Source organism: Apodemus sylvaticus, chromosome 5 (assembly GCF_947179515.1).
Source record: "Apodemus sylvaticus chromosome 5, mApoSyl1.1, whole genome shotgun sequence".
NCBI lineage: Eukaryota > Metazoa > Chordata > Mammalia > Rodentia > Muridae > Apodemus > Apodemus sylvaticus.
In genome coordinates this window covers 100771162-100792022 of record NC_067476.1, presented here as the reverse complement: position 1 = coordinate 100792022, position 20861 = coordinate 100771162, and the positions used below count along the sequence as shown (strand labels likewise).

Genomic DNA, 20861 nt, shown 5'->3' with positions numbered 1-20861 from the left:
TACGCTGGGGTATTGGAACACATTACCATGCCTAGCTTTTTACATGGACATTAAGGCTTCAGACTGAGGCGAGTGCGTAGCAAGCCCCTCACCCATCAAGCCATCTGTCTCCTCCACCTTCTTCTCTTTTCAAAGGCAGGAAGACAGTTGTTTTCTGTGCATTCTTTATAAATGTGTGTCGGCTCATGCAAGACTAGAACTTAACCACTTAAAGCAGTGGGGTTTTCATACTTACAGGCTTTGTACTTCCTACTGCCTTAATAGGATATAAATGTTAGCCATTGTAAGATTTAGGACAGTACATTGATTGGCTGTGCTTAACTACTATCCCATGTTAAATGCCTGACAGTCTAAAACAGTGCTTCATCCTCAAGGCACTCTGAGGTGTTTGGGAGGTGAAGCCCACATGCATTTAGTTTGTCTGAGGGACTTTGACAGAGCATAGAACTGGATCCTGAGCGCCAGAGCACACACTCATTGGAATAGTCATTCTAGTCACTGCTCTGGAGGTTTCCCTCATCTGAAGGCTGCCAACCTCCTCAGGCTTCTAATTTAGTAGCTAAAGGATTCCTTTGCTGTGCTTAAAAGTGGTCTTTGAGCAACTGTGTGACCACTCACTCAGGGATGGCCACAGATGGCCACTGTACTGGCCGCAGCAAGCTAGATGATGGGGGTCTCTTACAGAATGCGCCTTTTCAGGGTAACCGTCCTCACATTCCTCTCATCCCCTGGTTTCTCAAGGCTGTGTTTATGGCCAAGTGTGAACTTGATATCAAATGGGCAGGCGAACTGTCTAGTGAATACATCAGGAGACACACTCTGAGGTCTACCATTGGGTACCATTAGCTTTATCCATGGGTGTTTTTCTGATCATAATGAGAAGGGTAACTTCAAAACATGAAAGTAAACTAAGTGAAGCAGATTGCCTATCATGTCTCAGGAACCATCAGGGTTTATGCTGTTCAGTTCTCAGTGGGGTCAGGGCTTTAGTTTAATAACAATCTAATTTTGAAACAGTGATATCATGATCTTGTATTTTTTTATTTGAGTTTATGTTTGATTAAAGAATACCTTTGTGATATTTGAGACTTGGTTGATTGTATTATATTGAGTCTATCTATCTGTCTGTCTGTCTATCTATCTATCTATCTAATCTGTCATCATTTTTGGCATGCCAAGTGAGTACTTTCTCAGAGAGGGAGATGAGAGAGAGAGAGAGAGAGTGAGAGAGAGAGAGAGAGAGTGAGAGAGAGAGAATGCCCATCCACATTTTGTACTCAGTCTTCTTTGGTTACATTTCTTTCTTATTACATATATATATATATATATATATATATATATATATATATAAAATCTTTAATTATGTGTATGTGTGTTCAGATTTGAGAATGTATCTGTAGCGAACAGAAGGAGGCCTTGGATTCCCTGGAGTTGGAGTTGCAGTCAGTTGTGAGCTTTCTGACATGGGTGCTAGGTGCTGAACTTGGGTTCTCTGCGTGAGCACTATGTCGCTATCTTTTTACATTTTTGGTACCAATTACTTGGTGCTTGTATGGATGAGAGACCCCTCCCTACTTTGTGACTTGTGTCTTCACTTTTGTTAAGATCAAAACATGAACCATATTTGGATGGTTTAAATGCTTTGAATGATCTGATGTTCTTTTAAAAGCCAGGCTCATCAGTGTTTTATTTTTATTATAAAAATTTGCAAATAAAAACATTGCATGAAGATAATGCACATAAGCTATGGAAGAGATGATAAAGCTCATTTCTAAGTTCTGATTTTATTATTTTTGTTTGTTTGTTTTTGTTTTTCATGGTGGATGCATCCATAGCTGTAAATCTCCCTTCCTTCCATTCCTTTTGCCCCTTTTGGAGGTCTGTACTATCTATTTAGGAACATCACAGTAATGTTGAATGAAGTGGTAATAATGGGCTTTTAATGTCTCTTTTTTTTTTAAATCCGGTGTTTTTAGTGTTTTCCTACTTTGATATTATAGTTTCAAAAAACATTTAAATTATGTGAGGGATCTCTTCTCTCTGCTCCAGTTTACTAAGAGTTTAAATCAAGCACTTTTTGGAATCTGACATGGTCTGCTTTTTCCATGGACCATGAATATATGATTCAGGATGGCAGGTCCATGCATGCCAAGGTAGAGTGCTTGCCTGGCATGCATGCAGCTGTGGTTGGATCCCAGGGTTACATAAATCAGGTGTGGTAGCAAAGGCCTATAATTCTGGCACTCAGAATCAGGAGAAGGAGGCAGGAGGATCAAAAGCTCAAGGTCATCCTTGGCTGTGCAGAGAGCTCTCAGCCAGGCTATGCTGGAGACCCTATCTCAGTTTTTCTAATGTGTAAAAACAAAAAAATATTAGTTATTAAACTTTAAATGATATAATTTGAAAAATATACATATTATTAAAATGTATCTTAAACACAAATAAATCAATGATAAATATGTGATTCAAGATAGCAGGCTGTATAGAGGGGATGGAGAGAAATATTTTTTACTTATAAATTGTGCATGTTCTAGGTTTTATGTCAAGCCATAGACCATGAGGCTATATTACCTCATTTGAAATATATAGACATATGAACAAAACATCAATGATTAAATACAGAATTTGGTGTACATGTAGAGATAAACAGATGTGTCTTAAGCTAAAAATAGTAACTAATTCTGTGGTTAGAAAAAGAAATTTTATATTTATTCTCATAATACTGAATTATGTTTGTTCTTAAGTTAATAAAAAATAGTATTTAAAAAGCCCCTATTTGTTCTTTGCTGTTAGTGGCTAAGTTCCCCTTTAATTTAGGGACATTTTGGGCAGATTTTGGTTCTGAGGTTTGCTTACCTGGGTGTTAAGGATGTGCACATTCCTGCAATGGAAGATTCTACAATTATCCCATGTTTTTAGCTGTCCATCTCTGAAATGACCAGCAGATTACTGATCCACACTTGAGGCTGACACTATACAGAATGCACTGTGGCGTACAGAGGGTCTCACACCATCTCTTACTACTTAGGCCACACAATTCCATACTCACTGTGCTGTTGATTTTTACTCCACCTTCCCCACCATCTCCCATCACGGATGCAGTAGTAGTGTGAGCTTTGCAGCGTGTAGGGAGGACACTGAGAAGGATTACTGGTCTTTGCTACTTTGTAGGTTTGTCGGTTCTTTTTAACCACCCTTTATTGCCCTGGTTTCACCCCTTCAATAGATAAGAGAGAAAGAAGAGAGAGAGAGAGAGAGAGAGAGAGAGAGAGAGAGAGAGAGAGAGAGAGAGAGAGAGAGGAATCTAACTTCTTGTTTCTTCTTTGAACACTACCAATTGTAACCATCCCCGCTGAACGATCAGTTACCACCCACCCTGTCTCTCGAGACCCTCACGTTTATATACCCTCTGAGAAGTTACCATAATCCCAAATGTCACACAATTGCAGAAACCATCTGCAGCTGGCAAAATCACACCTCTGCTAGAGCATGAGGGAAATCACAGTCAGCTGCTGCAGACAGTCTGAAGCAGTCCTTTATTTCCACACCTGGCCTTAAAATGAAAATATACTCGTATAATAAAAATTCCAGAATTGTCACGGCAGCCATGAATTCTCACCATTTTCCTAAAGCAGATCTTCATCTGGGTACAAGGAAGCCGAGGGTTGGAGAGGCATAGCCATTAACTAGTCCAGTGCCATCCAGTTAGTGCTTGGTAGAGCTAGGGACCCGGCTGGTGTGCATCCTGGTACTTACCACCTATGTGGATGTTCTAGGATGGTTCAATCTCTGCCTAGGTCTTAGATACAGGGAAATGTGTGGTGCCCATATGTGCTAGGGCCCCAACAGGAAGGTGACTTAATCGGATTCCCAGAGCTGTCTGGGAAGCAAATTTACCCAATGAGACAAGAGAGGCTCTGGAAACCCTGGGAACTATTTGGTCACTTTCCACTGAAAATTAAACTTAGTGATTTACTGCTGGTAACAGTGGCTTTGAATGATTTCTGTATTATTCACTTTGGATAAAGACTATTTAGATATGTGGTATTTGTGACTGCATTTTGAATTTTAAAGTCAGAAAACAAGGTTTACAAAAAACTTTGAAAAATATCCGTAGCATGTTGAAATAAAGTTGGAGCTTAATAAAAATGTGCATTAATGCAGGAATCCGGTAAGCACAAGAGATCTCTGTTGAACCTTGGGGAAAAACAAACTTTCTCTCTTGGCTTTTATGGGGGAGGGTGGCACTAAAATCTCGAGTCTGTGCCCAGGAATGGGGTAGCAGTGCAGAATGAAAACAGTCTGCGGGAGCCTTCAAGAGCTTTCAAACGCAACCAAATTCAACATGAACATAGTTTCTAAAGACCCAGTTCCTGATTTCTCATCCCACACAGACAGCTGAGCCTTTAAAACAGGGTTTTGAAAGACAGATTCAGTTTCTAAAAAGATAATTTGCTCCTATATTTTTACCTACTATTTAATCCATTATGTTTAACTGATGGATAAAAGTATAAAATTTTCTGTGTAAAATTTTTTCCAGGCACATCAAAATGACACAGAAATTATAAGGAATTTTTAAAAGTTTATTTTTTGTTGTTTTGCTTCCTTTTTCTAGTTCCTGGAAAATGCTCAGAAAGTTCATCTTTCAGCCCGAAGAACAAGTATTTTCATTACAAATGAAGTGTGTCTTAGAAATGATTAAATATTAACAAAAACAAGCGTCAGCTTGGTTTGTTTTAATACCTTTTCTCTGTGGGAGGTAACATTTTTTTTTTAACTGTTTTTCAAGCACTATTTTTTCAACCTCCCTAACTTGAGAAGATCATATTTGGTTTAGTTTTGCACTCAGTAAAGAATATGATTGGTTCCAATATACAAAATAACACCATACTTTTCAGACCCCATTTATGAAAATGTGCATTTAAAAGTCGTTCCCCACAGTTTTGGGGCCATCCCTAAACATTCAGTAATTACTGTGAATTGAAGGGACTGGTAACTGAGAACATGCAGTTTAACCTGTTAGCCCATTTAGGCTTTCCAATTAAGCGGTTTTAGTAGCTCGGCAGCCGACCACAGGCCGACAGCTAGCTCTGCCAAGGAAAGAATTTGGGCTCAATATTCCAGGTTAACTTAACTGCAGAACTGTTGTTGCTGCTCTGGTTTTTTGAGTCAGGTCTTGTTGTGTAGCTCATGTTAGCCTCAAATTTGCCATCCTCTGTCCTTGTCTAATGCTGGGAGCCCAGCTATATAGCACAACACCCATCTTTCCCAGATTTCTTAGACACAAGAAAAAGTTAGTGGCCATCGGTGGCTGCTATGTGAGTCTTCTTATTTATTCCCTGTTGGTGGGAGAATAGTTTTTGTTTCCATTATGGCAGAGTTTATTTTCTGAGTTCCTATTTCTCTTCACTCAATAATCACCACTGAGGCAGATCTATTCACTCGAACACAGACTGAACATAACATAACATGCCCAGCCAGTAATGTTTGAATGAGCAATGGGAGGTACTCCATGCTCCTAAAGTCAGCCCCACTCAGTGTCTTAAAGAACAGGCAGAATGCATCCCAGCTCAGAGTTCCTGGTGAGCGTCCTTGTTCCCTTCTGAAACCTCATGAGCCTGGCCTCCACTGTCCAAGTTTCTCTCAATGTTCTTGTCTTTTGAGCCCTCTCCCCTCAGTGACCCTCTAAGCTCTTGCTCAGAGGGTTCAGTTTCCTATCCCAGAGCTCCCAACTGCTTGCATCCCTCCATAAGAGCAGGGCCTCAGCCCTGTGCAGTCTTCTGTGGTTCACTGCAGCAATGGCGCTGTTTCTCAGTACTAGTTTCCTGGGTTTTGTTGCTGGGACAAAATGCTCAGCATGATCAACTTAGGACATGGAGGGTTTCTTCCAGCTTACCATTCTAAGAGATACATTCCAGCATTCCATATTGATTGGGAAGTCATGATGGCAGATTGAAGAGGTAGCTGGTCACGTGGCATCTATGTACAGGAAGCAGATAGAGATGAATGTGCCTGCTCAGCGTTCTCTCTCTCCCTCCCTCCCTCCCTCCCTCCCTCCCCTGCTTCTTTTATGTAGTTTGTGATCCCAAGATCCCAGCTCATGAAACAATGCCTTCTGCATTTAGGGGGGATTCTCACCTCAACTATCTCTCCATGATATTTCATTTGCAAATTTGTTTATATTCTCATGTCTTATTTAAAAAATCATAGCAATTCTGATTTACTTAACTGTTTTTCTTACATCATTATAAGAAATGATAACATTGAAATATTCCTAATCAATCAGAGTAGAAATTATTTTGGGGGGAGAAAAAAACACTGAGTGGTGAGGAGGCACCAAACCCTTTGTCATGCTTTTTCATTGAGCCTTTTGTAAGTTTTTTGTTTGGACCCATAAACATGTCTCTTTAGTTTGGGGCACTGGGTGAGAGGAAGAAAGAGTCAGGAGAGGCTTAAGGGTGAAACCCATGATTGGAGAGTGAGGTGGAATAGAAGCAGGGAATTGCAGGTGGCAAGGGAAGGAACAGAGCTTCTCACCGAGTCTGGTCAAGGCCTCTCAGCAGCTGAACCCAACTGTCCCACACATTAACCCGCAAGGCCCACTGAGAGGATGCTTTCTATACAGAGCTGTTGTCTAATATGAACATTAAAATAGCAGTGAACCATACTCAAAGCCCAAGCAAATATCTGTCCTCTAGTTTCTGATAATCTCACAAACAACACTATCCATTTTGTGTCCATGGTGTCTTAATCAGGGTTTCTATTCCTGCACAAAACATCATGACCAAGAAGCAAGCTAAGGAAGAAAGGGTTTATTCAGCTTACACTTCTACATTGCTGTATCACCAAAGGAAGTCAGGGCTGTAACTCACACAGGGCAGGAGCCTGGAGGCAGGAGCTGATGCAGAGGCCATGGAGGAATGAATGCTGCTTACTGGCTTGTTTCCCCTGGTTTCTTAAGGAATCCAGGACTACTATCTCAGGGTTGGCACCACCCACAACGGACCTTCCCACCCTTGATTGATAATTGAGAAAATGCCCCACAGCTGGATCTCTTAGAGGCATTTCCTCAAGGGAGGTTCCTTTCTCTGTAATAACTTCAGCTTGTGTTGAGTTGACACACAAAACCAGCCAGTACACATGGAAAATATCTTAACTTCTCATGCAACTCTTGTGGTAGAAGGTTTTTACCTTATCTACTGTCATATCGTTCAGTGCATTTCAGGAACTACTCCATGACCACATTCAAATTCCTTAGTTACCCTTTAAAGATTGCAGCTTCAAAACCACGCAAAATCATATATATGGCCATTGGTGAAGACCAGGGAGCAGGACTCTTCTTGGAGAAGTCTTTGGGCAGGTCTTGTTCTTTTCCTGAATGCTTTCTTTCTGTTTTTATTAACTCTTGTACTTAAAACCTATGGTTAAAAAAAAATCTCTTTCAATAAATTCCAATTTTGCTTCCTACTGACGTGCCCTGAAATTCCTTTCAGTAATGAAGTCAAGGATCCAGCCGTACCTGAATGGAGTTCTCTGAAAAGAACTCCTGAGGCTTCAGGCAGAGGAGAGAGTGGGTACAGATGGGGGTGGACTGTGTCTCTGACAGACTCCCTGATCAGATGCAAATCTCCACATAATGAGCAAGCATTTCTTGCCTGTTTTGTGCTGCTCTGAATTCTTACTTTAGAACGGACATCTCCCATTTTCATAAGGAACTCATGGAATGTCCGGAATTCTACTTAGAAAAAGGAATTGGCATCTTGCTGTGCGGCAGGGAGCCCTTACTTTCCCTTAGCCCGGGTGTGAGACTTCATGCTCCAGGCTTCTGAAGTGGATGTGCCTGGCTCTGGAGTTCAAAATGCTCTCAGAAAACAAGTCTCAGCCACTGAAATTGTTTGAAAAATCTGTGTGCCATTTGCTTTGAATGTATGATTTAATTAGTCATGTTGGTTTTATGTTTTATTTTGCAAGCATTTATTTTATAGATATTTCCATGAATATTTATATTTACTCGGGAACAAACGAAACCAATTAGTAGTTAGTGTACTTACAGGTTTTGTCCCTGGAGTTTTTGTAATAAATACCACAGCCAATGGACTGAAAAGTAGTTAAAAATTATCCATGCAACTACAATAAAGTAATCACTTTATTTGGAAACCTGTCTTTTTTCTATATACTAAAACTAATTTTTGTGAACTGCCACTTCCTTTTTAACATTAGTCTTTCCAGCTCATCACGGTTCCCTGCTATATGTGTGACCTGTTTTAGAAACTGGAAGTTCAGCCTGTTGTCATTTTTATTAGACTGGCCATTTTCACTTTGAGAGGGGCTGGATGGACAGGTCCAAAGATTCAGAAGGTATGCCCTCTTGTTTGCTGTTTTACCTCCACCATCAGTAACCACCTTCAAATTTCTGGTATTTTATTTAGTTCTTAAGTTTACTGGAGTCAATAAATATGTGAGGTTCTTCTAGGTCTTTGTTTTCTATGTTGTGAATGTAATCTCTTTTTGTGAAGCAAAAATCCACTAAAAAAATAAAAAGGAAATTCTCTGTTTTTCTTGTATACTCATTATCTTGTGAAACCACAGAGAAAAGAGCAGTCATTGTACTTTCTTCACTACTTTTGTTTGGCTCTGAGTGATGCAATCCATCTAGAAGAAATACCTGGCCATTTTTATTATTATTAATACATCCTTTGTTTCACATTTTATTTAGTATGATAACTAATTGAAGGTTTAGTCTTGCCTGGTGTGGTGGCACAAGCCTGTAGTCTCTGGTACTTTGGAAGGCTGTGCTGAGAGGCGGCTATAACACAGAGGTTCATGGCAAGCATGGACAAGCCTAACGTGGTTGAATGGCTGGTAGGCTCCTATATTAGAATGAGTGGTGCTATTTGAAAGGATTAGAAGGATTAGGAGGTGTGTCCTTGTTGGAGAAAGTATGTCACTGGGGGTGGGCCTTGAGGTTTCTAAGCTTATGCCTAGCCCAGAGTCTGTCTCCCTTACCCGCTCTGCCTACTCCTCAGGATGTAGCTCTCAGCTACTGCTCCAGCACCTGCACTAAAAGGGTAAGCGAGCCCCCAGTTAAGCTTTTTTTTAAAAATAGGATTATCTTGGACATGGTGCCTTTTCAGCGCAATAGAACAGTGACTAAGACATCTAACAAGACTCCATCCTATCCTCCCAACTCCTCCCAAGGAGAAAAAGACTTTTCACATTGCCTTTATTACTTGACGAATGAAATTGTCAACTATCTCCATTATAGCAAGAATACTGAAATGTAGGTTGAGGGAAATGAAGTTATGTTTTGGTGTTAGTGACCTTGGGACAACCTACACGTCTTCATTGTTGACGTGGGTCATCTTTTCACCAGATTAAGCAGTATTGTCTGCTTAATGTCTACAGGACATTTTCAGATAAAGAAAATGATTTTTTGGTCATTAATGGGTATTTTGTCATCTTCTGTAGTTTCTATGGGGAAAAATAGAGGCTGATCTGGATAAGAATTCACAGACTTGGAAGACTGTGTTGAGAAGACACTTCTGCATCATCTCAGAAGTAGAAGACTCTCATACTGATTTCACTCAGACACAGAGTTAGTATTTAGTAAACAAGCCAGCCTTTTAATTTCTTATTTTATAATATAGAATGGGAGAATGAGGGAGATTATATATAAAAATGTTCTTTTTCCTGTTGGCCAGTGAGATGGCTCAGTGAGTAAAAGAAACTGCTTCCAAGCACACAGACTTGAGTTCGATACCCGGGCCAGCACAATGGAGGGTGGGTGAGGACAGATTTCTTCCAGCTGCCTATGTGTATGCTGTGACATTAGCACGCATGCTCAGGACCAAATGGTGCTGAGTAGGAGGGTAGGAGTGATAATGAAGGCAGAGACTAAGAGAAGTAAACACACCTGAGGGAGATACCCCCCTGATCCCGTGGAGGCTACGACTGCGGCTGGGCCAGTCTCTGTTGGGGCTCTGAAGAGCAGGACTGCATAATTGTCTGAGATGCATGTGTTCTTAGACATATCAAAGAATTCAAGGCGGCATGGGGCATTATTTGTAAATCTTGAATACAGTTACTTTATTAGGTCATTTTTTCCCCCTCTACCAGCATTCAGCTACCTTGCTGCAAATTTCTTGGTATTAGTGAAATTCACAAGACTGAGATTTTTGGTTAGTTACAACAAATAACTTTGGTAAATGAATGGATTACATACTTATTTTAGGGATGTGATTGAACTTGTGTGTTAGTTTGAAAATTCTTGAAGTGTGCCCATGCTAGGCAGTGATGGTGTACGCCTTTAATCCCAACACTTGGGAGGCAGAGGCAGGCAGATTTCTGAGTTCGAGGCCAACTTGGTCTACAGAGTGAGTTCCAGGACAGCCAGGGCTGCACATAGAAACCCTGTCTCGGAAAAACAAAAACAAAAACAAAAAAACAAAACAAAACAAAAAAAAGAAACTGTGCCCATTTGTTAGCCAAAATCAAATCCAATCTTTTCCAATTTAAAGCACAGAGTTTTTGCATGTAGGCATTAAAAATATACCTTACCCCCATTTTAAATTGACATATAGATCCATTAGCCAGATTTTAAAACTGGACTAAATTGTATCAGCTGAGATGGTTATTGCTGAACTTTCAGACTTCTGAAGACTATTGTGATTTTGGTAACATGGAAAAGCACTGGTTTGGGCCAGTGCTGTTTGATGTGAGGACCTCCCACGCTTGGCTGGTGGCCTGTCTGTCCTTTTGAGAGCTGTTCTGCTCCCTGCTTCCTGTATTTCTTTTTTCTTTCTTTTTTTTTTTTTTTAAGATTTATTTATCATTATATGTAAGTACACTGTAGCTGTCTTCAGACATACCAGAAGAGGGCGTCAGATCTCATTTCTGATGGTTGTGAGCCAATGTGGTTGCTGGGATTTGAACTCAGGATCTTCAGAAGAACAGTCAGTGCTCTTAACCACTAAGCCATCTCACCAGCCCCCCTGTATTTCTTTTAACAGCCCTCTAATGCTTCAGAAAGGTTCCACCATTTCACCATTAGAAACGGGTCCACAAAATTGATCATAAGGTGACAGGCAACACTGTTGAGTGTGAGGTGTATTCTGTTTCTGTGATCTTCCTTCCTAGGAGGGAGAGTTCAGAGCCTTAGACTACTGAATAGACAGACCATAAGAAAGATGTTAAAATGCGAAAGATCTGTATGGCAAGAACTTCAAGACTCTGAAGAAGGAAATGGAAGAAGACCTCAAAAAATGGGAAAACCTCCCATGCTCATGGATCGGTAGAATCAATATAGTTAAAATGGCCATTTTGCCTAAAGCACTATACAGATTCAATGCAATACCCATCAAAATCCCAACTCAATTCTTCACAGAGTTAGAAAGAGCAATTATCAAATTCATCTGGAACAACAAAAAACCCAGGATAGCTAAAACTATTCTCAGCAACAAAAGAAAATCTGGGGGAATCAGTATCCCTGACCTCAAGCAATACTACAGAGCAATAGTGTTAAAAACTGCATGGTATTGGTACAGTGACAGGCAGGAGGATCAATGGAACAGGATTGAAGATCCAGAAATGAACCCACACACCTATGGCCACTTGATCCTCGACAAAGAGGCTGAAAACATCCAATGGAAAAAAGATAGCCTTTTCAACAAATGGTGCTGGTTCAACTGGAGGTCAGCATGCAGAAGAATGCGAATTGATCCATCCTTGTCTCCTTGTACTAAGCTCAAATCCAAATGGATCAAGGACCTCCACATAAAGCCAGACACTCTGAAGCTAATAGAAAAGAAACTGGGGAAGACCCTTGAGGACATCGGTACAGGGAGAAAGTTTCTGAACAGAACGCCAATAGCGTATGCTCTAAGAGCAAGAATTGACAAATGGGACCTCATAAGGTTACAGAGTTTCTGTAAGGCAAAGGACACCATCAAGAGGACAGATCGGCAACCAACAAATTGGGAAAAGATCTTCACCAATCCTACATCAGATAGAGGGCTAATATCCAATATATATAAAGAACTCAAGAAGTTAGACTCCAGAAAACCGAACAACCCTATTAAAAAATGGGGTACAGAGTTAAACAAAGAATTCTCACCTGAAGAACTTCGGATGGCGGAGAAGCATCTTAAAAAATGCTCCACTTCATTAGTCATTAGGGAAATGCAAATCAAAACAACCCTAAGATTTCATCTTACACCAGTCAGAATGGCTAAGATTAAAAATTCAGGAGACAGCAGGTGTTGGAGAGGATGCGGAGAAAGAGGAACACTCCTCCACTGCTGGTGGGGTTGCAAATTGGTACAACCACTCTGGAAAGCAGTCTGGCGGTTCCTCCGAAAACTGGGCACCTCACTTCCAGAAGATCCTGCTATACCACTCCTGGGCATATACCCAGAGGATTCCCCACCATGTAATAAGGATACATGCTCTACTATGTTCATAGCAGCCCTATTTATAATTGCCAGATGCTGGAAAGAACCCAGGTATCCCTCAACAGAAGAGTGGATACAAAAAATGTGGTATATCTACACAATGGAGTACTATTCAGCCATTAGAAACAATGAATTCATGAAATTCTTAGGCAAATGGATGGAGCTAGAGAACATCATACTAAGTGAGGTAACCCAGACTCAAAAGGTGAATCATGGTATGCACTCACTAATAAGTGGTTATTAACCTAGAAAACTGGAATACCCAAAACATAATCCACACATCAAATGAGATACAAGAAGAAAGCAGGAGTGGTCCCTGGTTCTGGAAAGACTCAATGAAACAGTATTTGGCAAAACCAGAACGGGGAACTGGGAAGGGGTGGGAGGGAGGACAGGGGAAGAGAAGGGGGCTTACGGGACTTTCGGGGAGTGGGGGGGGGCTAGAAAAGGGGAAATCATTTGAAATGTAAATAAATTATATCAAATAAAAAAAAAAAAAAAAAAAAAAAAAAAAGAAAGATGTTAAAAGCCCAGGTATCTATCCTTTGGAGACTAAAATGCCACTATCTTAAAAAACAAAACAAAAAAAACCTTAAAAAGTCTGTTAATGTGAAGTATTTATTGTATCCTTTCCAGTGACATAATGGATTCTTCTCAACCTCTCTCTCTAGTGCTGGATAGGAAGATAATCGTGCCTGTCCCCAAGGCATAAGGGAGTATATGAGCTGCCAACACTGTTTGGTGTGGCAAGCTAGAGTGACCTTCCTGTCCACTAACGTGCTTGCACCGATCTTTCTTTGTTTGTTAGTGGGTTTTTTTGTTAATATAAATAACTTTTTATTTATACATTGTTACAATGATAGATCATATACATTATTAATATTGAGAAGACATGCAAACTACTGGTTCTATATAAACATCTTTGTTAATTTACAATCAGTCTTCTTTTGGATTTGTTCATTTTATTTTTCTATCATTGCCTTTTTACTTATTGAAATGAGTATGTCCAGGGAGGGGAGGAGAGCCTGGGAAGCTGCACTTTGAGCAAACACTTGAAGAGTTTGCAGTTGCCACAACATTTCCATGAGTGACAGAGTGCCCAACTGGTTTGCTAAGGATTTGAACAGGCCACAGAGGCTGCAGGTTTTAAGATTCCATATGTTGCCTCAAGTGTGCTTTAATTCTTCTAAGAAGTTACTGAAAACTACAAGAATATCAGAATGACTCTGTCAAAGACTGGAATGGTAACTGGCTTATTTAGGGAAGAAGAGATTATTTATTAATTTCTAAGACACTGCAGTGTTTTGTCATCACTGGAAGAAATATTGTTTCCGACATTGACTGAACCTGTTCTTCTTCATGGATAATGTCGCTTGAGAAAAATTGCAGAGTGTGTGGCCCAGAGTGTCCATTACTCATCTTTTCTGCTGAAACCTATCCTCATCCTTTTGGGGTGGGTACCAACCCTCTCATAACAACTCCTTTTTAAAAGAATCCTCTTGCATGTTATCACTTTGCCTAAAACAAATTTGCTTGAACACCTTTGAGTAACGATCTTCAAGCACTGCCCTTTGATGCTCTTCGACCTCCCGACCTCCCGGACTCCAGCCAGAAAGAAGGTAAGTAAGCAGCGAGTATTAACTAGGACGAAGTTTAATACTATACCCCGGTGCAGAGCTGCTTCTGACTAGTCAGGGCTCATTAATCTGCATTATAATGCCCTCTGGGGGTAACTAATACCTTTTAAAAGAATCCTCCTAGCCTGTCTAAGAATATACCTTTACAGCATTAGGTATGGAATGCAGTCAGGTGTTAATGGAATGCAGGAGAGCAGGTCCCAAACGGGTGATTGAATAATAGTCCTATATTCTCCACTAATGGAAATAGCAGGAAATCTGAGAAGAATCAAGAATGCCTCGCAGCTGGGCGGAACTCTGTGAACCATGACCTGAACATTTATGTATGTGGTTAGGAAACTGCATCTCTTAGACCGGGACTAGGAAAGACTGGAGTAATAAAGTTAATTCATTTTGACATCTGTAACCAAAACCAAAGTCCTCTGACAGAGACGGCCATACTCTCAGCAGTTTGAGAAAAATAAATTTTCACCAACATTGTCTAGAAACAAAGAAAAACCCAAATCTCTATCCTGGATGTTAAGATGAACAAAACAAATCCTCAAATGTTTCTGAAATTATATTTTAAATCTTCACCTCCCTCAGATTTTTTTTCTCAGTGGGATCACATCATTAAGTACTAGCCTGAAAAATGATCCAAATAATACAAGTACAAAGAAGCAGATTGACTTAAGTGGGAACATTTTACATCAGCTAAGCTGGTTAAGGCAAGAGGCCTTGGCAGCTCCCTGGCTCTGAGTGCCTGCGGGTCTCCTCACTTAGAGGTGGTAAGGGGAGGTTACCCACTATGCTCAGCGATAAATGAGTTTGTTAACGTGAATGGAGAAGGGGACCCTTGAACTCAACAGTTAAAGTCACTATTTGGCACACCAGTATCTAGTGGATACTTAGTTAAGTATTGTGTGTATGTATGTGTGTGTGTCTGTGTATGCACATGTACATTTTCATGTATCATGTGTACATGATGTGCGTGTCATGACACAAGTCAAGATTGGAATATGACATTTCCACCTTTCCTTTCCTCACGTTAAACCCTTCCATGTATCCCTTCTCGCTCTCTTTCACATGTATGGCCTCTTATTTATTACTCATTGTTACATGCATATATGTATCTATTCCTAAATATGACCTGCACAGTCTGTGTAATGTTACTTGTGTATGTCTTTAGGACTGACAATTTGGCATTGGATAACCAATTGGTGTGCTCTTCTCTGGGTAAAACTATTTAGTCTACTCTCTGCATTCCTTAGCTGCCTTTGTGTAGGGCCGAGGCCTCTTGGGCTTTCCCCTGCTCACTTTAGCGTGTTTATTGTCCTGTTCAATCACACTTAGGCAGACATGTTGGTGAGACTCTATGGATGTAGCTTCTGACATTTCTAGGAGAAACATCACAACAAGCTCCCATTCCACTGGTGTTTGTGGTCACGGTGGCTCACGGCCTACACAGCTGTGACATGACCAGGCTGGCACAGTAAGGCACACATCTTCACAGTAACCAACAGCTCTCCTATTGGACTTAAGACCTGCTCAACAAGAGAAAAATAAGGCCCACTATTAGAAACCTAGCTATTTCCTCAGGGCTAATGAAGTCATGGATCTTAAAGGATTCCTTCTTTAGAATCTTGCACGGCAATAATTTTCAGATTTTAAAAATTCTAAATAAATAAAAATTTACTCTATAAGTTAAATAATTTGAATTAAACTGCTAGCTTGCATGTTCACAAAGTTGTGCTTATTTCATTTCTCTTAGAATACTGGAATAGTTCTCGCCAAAGAAACACTGTAGCGAGTCACCATTATCCTCAAACTTCTGTCATAGCTCACATCCTTCTGAATGCGTTAGCATGGAATCATTGTGACATTTACATGAATGGATTTATACAATTTGTAATCTTAATTTTGGTTTCTTTCACTTTGCATATTGTTTTCAAGGCTAATTTATTTATTTTTAGCTGATGTAATTTATTTTTATGGCCAAATAATTTTTTTCTCTCTCTCTGTCTCTCTCTGTCTGTCTGTCTGTCTCTCTCTCTCTCACACACACATACACACACACACACACACACACACACACACATACACACTACATTTCATTCTTCATTTACCACTTGATGGACATTTGAACTGGTTCTATTCTGGGTCTATTTTTTAAATAACATTGATTAACACTGTTGCTATTATAAAACACTGACCCAAAACAGGTTTTGGTAGAAAAGAGTTTATTTGGCTTACAGATTACTCTCCGTCATGGCAGGAAGTGAAGGTGGAAACTTAGAGGCAGGCACGGAAGCAGAACCACAACAGAGGGCTGCTTACTGCCTTGCTATGTCTGGTTGCTCAGCTCTATTTCTTATGCAGGTGAGGCCCACCTTTCCAGGGACAGTACTATCCACAATGGGCTGGGCCCACCCAAATCAATGAGCAATAAAGGCTTCACAGATACAGCCACAGGTCAACCTGATCTGGCTAGCTCTTCAGTAAGGGGTCCCTCTTCCCGGGTATGGCTGGGTTTGCACAAGGCTGACAGTTGAGGCTAACTATGACAGTATACAAGTCTTGATATGGCCGTGTTTTCAGTTGCCGTCAATATACACAAGGACAGGACTATTGCGTGTGTTTTGCATTTTCCCTTTTGCTTTTCAAGGAGTCTATTGACTTTTAATACAATTTCTGAATAGGAAGATGGCACTAACCTTAGCAAATGTGGTTGTTTTTGGAAAGGTATGCTCTGCAGATGAAATGGGCCCACAGTAATCAGTCTGTTTTCCTGAGTCTCCAGCCAGTTAGCAGCAGAGTCAGAATTTAAGCCCCGCTGGTTTTGTCTGCTACAAAAGAATTTCTGAGAGTGGGTAATTTATAAAGGGCAGAGATTTGTTACTTAGAGTCTAGGCTTCCCAGAAGCAGGATTGCTGAATCCTATGGTGACTGTCTGAACATTTAAAGAATCCCTGTGCTGTTTTTCACAGCAGCTGTGCCATTTTACATTCCTACCTGCAGTGTACAAGGATCCCTCTTTCTCCAAAGCCACAATTGTGGCCGCTGCTTTCTACCCCTCCCCCAGTATCACACCCCTGTGATGGATGAGCGAGACTAAGCATCGGTTCATGTGCTTGCTACCGTCTGTCTAATTTTCTTAAGAGAAATGTCTATTTATATTCCTACCCCATTTTAAATGTTTTTAAAAACATTTTTTCTGCCGTTGAGCTATCCCCTGATAACCTTTAAGCAGAAGGTTTCTGTCTGTCTTGTAACACTCACCTAAGTCTGCCTTGTGTTAGTATTAGTTGTGTGTGCTCTTGTCTTTTAGGCAAGGTTAGACCCTAAAAGACAGTCACAGTTACTCACTTCACTTTCTGGTGTGTCTTGTGGGAGACTTGAAGTATTTTACACGTGCAGTTCAGTTTGAGTGAGAACGAGAGAAACAGGAAAGTGGAAATTTCAACATGTTAAAATTACACCATCCACCTATATCACAATCTATATCACAGCCTATACTATAGATCCATACCAACACCTACACCATACATCTATACAATACACTATATGAGGAGTGATGGGTAACAGCACAGAACTGAAAAGGTGAACCTTTCCACCACTACAATCTGCAGTTTACAATCCTCCAGTAGAGGCCAGAAGTTTCTGGAAGCCAGAGGCTATGCTGCTGACTGTGCAGTGTTCTTAGCTCTGAGATGCTTATTTTGTATCTGATTCGCAGAATGGTTATTCTGATCTCCATTCCATTCCCAGTCTCCATTATCCAGATTACTATAAAATTACTATAAATCACCTAGAGTGGGAACTTTGGATAGCTTATCTCTAACCCCACGTTTAGTACAATATACAGTTGATGCTTGTGCTGGCTACTACTATGTAAACTTGACACAAGCTAGAGTCATTAGGGAAAGGGAGACCTCAATCGAGAAAATGTCCCCTGTGGGCAATCCTGTGCTACATTTTCTTGATTGATGTGGGAGGGCCCAACTCACCTCGGGTGATGCCACCCTTGAAGTGGTGGTCCTCAATGCTATAAGAAAGCACACAGAGCAAGCCAGGAGAGCAAGTCAGTAAGCAGCACTCCTCCATGGCTTGGGCTTCAGTTCCTCTCTTCCAGTTCCTGCTTTGAGCTCCTGCCCCCAACTTACCTGGATGGCTGTAAGCTGTACAAGGAAATGAACTCTTTCCTCACCAAGCAGATCTTGGCCATGGTCTTTTAGCACAGCAGTAGGAACCCTGACAAAGGGCATGCTTATGTGTTTTCGTGGCTAGGAAGTTAGCTATAGTCCACTCAGTCCAAGAGAGGATCGGATTCGCTTAGGGAACTTCAGCTAGTTAATACTTATTAAGTGTCATTGTGAAGGAAATGTTTTTGGTTTGAGTTCTTGAGAAGTCTAATAGATAAGCTTACTTTTAACTTTTCTGTAGTTATTTAAATTAAATCCTGTAGACACAAAGCCTGTGTAGATCTAAATTATATTTTTACAAAAGAAAAGGATTAGGTAAGTGAGATTTTTTGATCATTTCACTCTGCATGTACAAAATTCACAACACACATTTATTTCTGCATGCCTTTACCCCCGAATGAATAGAATATGCTTTTATAAATACAGATGAAAGTTGAAAATACATAACTAATGAAGTATCAACTCCAGATATAACAAATGTTTAGAATTAACTTTTAATCAAAACATCACCACATGTGATTGTAATCTGCATTTGAAAGTGCTCATTGAAGTTAATAAGTTATTCTTTATTGTTGAATAGCACTGAGTTTTAAGATTTCTGTCTATATGTGTGTTTGTGAGAGAATGTGAGTGTAGTGTGTATGTGAGGATGTGTGAAAGTGTGTTCATGTGTGTGGTGTGTGTTCATGTGTTTGCTGTGTGTGTGTGTGTGTGTGTGTGTATCCTTGCCCATATGGGTGCATGTGGAGATTAGTGGTCATTCTCCTTTGCTTTCTTGTTTTATGAGAAAAGATTTTTTGCTGACCCTGAAGCTCACCATTTCAGCTCTATTGCCTGGCCAGTGAGCTCCTGTGATCTCCCTGACTCTACTTAACGCTGTGCTTTCAGACTTGCTTTTAGATGGGTCCTGGGGATCCAGACTCAGGTTGTACAGCAAGCTTTCTTGAGCCATCTCCCAAGCTCTAGTAAAACTTCTATTAATTTAAATCCAAATGAGAAACTCAAATAAAGTCATTTTATTTAAAGAAGGAAAATAAGAAAATTAATTAAAGCCAGCACAAAGATGTATTTTTATCATTTATTCTTTGAGGATTTCATACGAGGCATTTTGAACTTATTTACTCCTTGTCACTCTTCCTAGATCTTCTCTGACCACCCAACTTTAGATTCTCTTTTTAAGGCCTAAATGTCACTTGGTGCTGCCCATATATCCTTGGATATGTGGCCTTCCATTGAAGCAAGATTAATTTACTGGAGATTACACCCTCAGAGAAAATGGACTCTCTCTCTCCAGATAGCTACCAACTGCCATTAGCTCCTTGGTTTGGGTGGGAGGGACTTCACGCCACCTCCCGTCTCCATGCTGGCATTTGGTCTGTGACTTCATATCTGTTTCCCTGTATTCATCCACCATCTTGCCTCTTCCAGTCTTTTTGCCTCATCTTCTGCAACAATCCCTGAGCTTTGGGAGGAAAGGATGCAGTAGAGTTCTTTAAAAAAAAACTTGGGATGTGTGTTGTAATCATTGTTCTATTGCTGCAAAAAGACACTATGACCATGGCTACTTTTATAAAAGAAAAACAATTATTTGGGGGCTGGTTTACCATTTCAGAGCACTATTCTGTTATCATCATGGTGGGAATAATGGTGGCTTACAGGCAGACGTGGTACTGGAGAAGGAGCTGAGATTTCTATACCCTGATACACAGGTAGTAAGAGAAAGAAGAGAGAGAGAAGAGAGAGAGAGAGAAGAGAAAGAGAGAGAGATAGAGAGAAAGAGAAGAAGATGAAGAAGAAGAAGAGAAGAAAGAAAGAGAGAGAAGAGAGACACAGAGATAGGAGAGCTGAGGCTGGCATTGGTTTTTAGAACTTCAAAGTCTACCTACAATGACATACTTGCTGCAATATAGCTATACCTCCTAATCCTTCCAATCATTTCAAGGTTCTCCTCCATGGTGACTAAGCAGCCGAATCAATGAGCTTATGGGGACATTTTTATTCAAATCGCCACATTCATTCCATGGCCCTCATAGGCTTATAGCCATATCAAATTGCAAAATGGATTTGGTCCAAAAGTCTCCATCGTCTACCATTCTCAACACTGCTTAGAAGTCCAAAGTTGGAAGACTATTCAGAGATTCAAGGAAATCTCTCAATTGTAAACACCTTTGAAATAAAAATAAAGAAGCATATCACATGCTTCCAATATACAATGGCACAGAATATACATTACCATTCCAAAAGGGAGGGGAAGATGGCATAATGAGGAAATATTGGACCAAAGCACGACCAAACCCAGCGGTACAAACAGGGTTCTGCATCTCCATGCAACACACTTCTCTTTCTTGGACTGGTTCCATCTAGCCTGCAGCTCTCCTTGGCAAGTCACCCATCATTCTGACATCTCCAGCATCCTGGGGTTTCCAACACAGTCAGGGCTTTGCCTTCACAGCCTCACACAATGGCCTCTCTGGGCCTCTGTAGAGGGACAGCCTGGCACACGCTTGGTCTCTGTGGCTTTCCTTAGCCACAGAGGTCCATTCCACAACACCTTTCTTGTCTTTGACTATAAAGCCAGAACCGCGTGGCTGCAC

At 40.6% G+C, this 20861-nt stretch overlaps 1 protein-coding gene across 1 annotated transcript in view; it reads left to right on the top strand.

Moving 5' to 3' along the window:
* Nucleotides 1–20861, top strand: part of Fsip1 (fibrous sheath interacting protein 1) — a 125032-nt gene that overhangs the window by 67377 nt on the left and 36794 nt on the right. The gene's annotated exons all lie outside the window — the stretch shown is intronic.